Below are 1,445 nucleotides of genomic sequence, written 5' to 3'. Positions count from 1 at the left end.
AGAGAGAGAGAGAGAGAGAGAGAGAGAGAGAGAGAGAGAGAGAGAAAGCCAGAGGTGTGATCTGATCTGAGTCCAAGAACCTGAGACCCAAGAGGAGCCCATGTCTCACTCAGGTATGAGGTGTGGAAAAGATTGCTCAGGCCTTTGAGCAGGCGTCCTGACGGCTGGTAGGAAAGTCAGCTGTTTTGTTCTATTCTGGATTCGGATAGAGTGGGATGGTAACTGCTTTACTCAAGTTTGTCCTTTCAACTGTTAACCTAACACAAAATGGTCTCCATAAACTCCCATAGTAACATTTGTCTGAGTATCTGACAGCACCCCTGCATGCTGGGATGGGCAGACTGTGTCTCTGTCCTCTACTGGCTGGCTGGCTGCAGTTTGCTGATGGCTTGGAAGCTTCCTAGCCCACTTAGCGTGATACCCTGATTTGCTCTTAGTGCTTAAGTTAGCTTTTTATACCACGCAACACCCTTACCGAGCCTCCCACTCACCAGTTCTGCCGCCTTTTATTCCTGGCATTTCTTGGGGTGGGGAGGAGAAACAGACAAACAGACAAACACAGAAAGACAGACAGAGACAGATACACAGACACAAATGCAAAGAGAGATAGAGTGAGAACAAGAGGGAGGGAGGGAGGGAGGGAGAGAGAGAGAGAGAGAGAGAGAGAGAGAGAGAGAGAGAGAGAGAGAGAGAGAAGAGAGAGGCAAGCAAGTTGAAATCCCACTGTTACACTCTTCACCTGTTGCTGGTGACAGCCTCTGAAATAGTTTGAAAATGTCCAGTCAGGTGACTTGTCAACCTTCAGCTATAACATGCCAGGGGTCTACCCCATGCTAAGAATCCATGAGTTCTATGTAGTCCATGGCTGTGGTCTCCACAGCCATCAGGCCCCCAGTGAGAGGTATTTGTGGCAGGTAGAATAGGTTAGTTTATTGAACGATTTTCACTTATAAACTATCTTTCTACCATCCCAATGTGCCTTCCTGGATCACTGAAACGGAGAGTAAAGAATGTTCTCAAGAACATTTCAGTGTTAAGGTTCTGGAAGCAAGCGATGCTCCCTGTCAGTCAGACATGTTTCCAGGAGGGCTGAGCTGGCAGCTGACTGAAGAGATGGAATGGTTGTGGCGCACGGTGCCTGCGACAGTTTTCTTTGCCAGCGTCAATCTGGCAAGCCCAGCTTGGTGTTGGAGCCAACACCCGCCGCAACACAGCTTCTGTCCGGTCAGCTCTGACAGACGTGCTTTGCTGTGTCATTGTTTGCCTAGAAAGAGGCCAGGGCAGGCGGAGCACCCGTGACAAGCCGCGCCCTCCCTGCCCATCTTTGGGCTCACTTCTCCAGGCTTCTTGTGATTTTATAAATGACCAGTCCCCTGCAGTGGATCTGTCTGCCTCCACTGCTGTCGTGCCTTACCCAGTGTCTGCTCCCTTGTCTTTACTGACTT

Source organism: Alexandromys fortis, unplaced genomic scaffold (genome assembly GCF_014885135.2).
Source record: "Alexandromys fortis isolate MF-2015 unplaced genomic scaffold, M_Fortis_MF-2015_v1.1 scaffold_4, whole genome shotgun sequence".
Classification (NCBI taxonomy): Eukaryota; Metazoa; Chordata; class Mammalia; order Rodentia; family Cricetidae; genus Alexandromys; species Alexandromys fortis.
Note: the sequence above shows the minus strand (reverse complement) of the source record.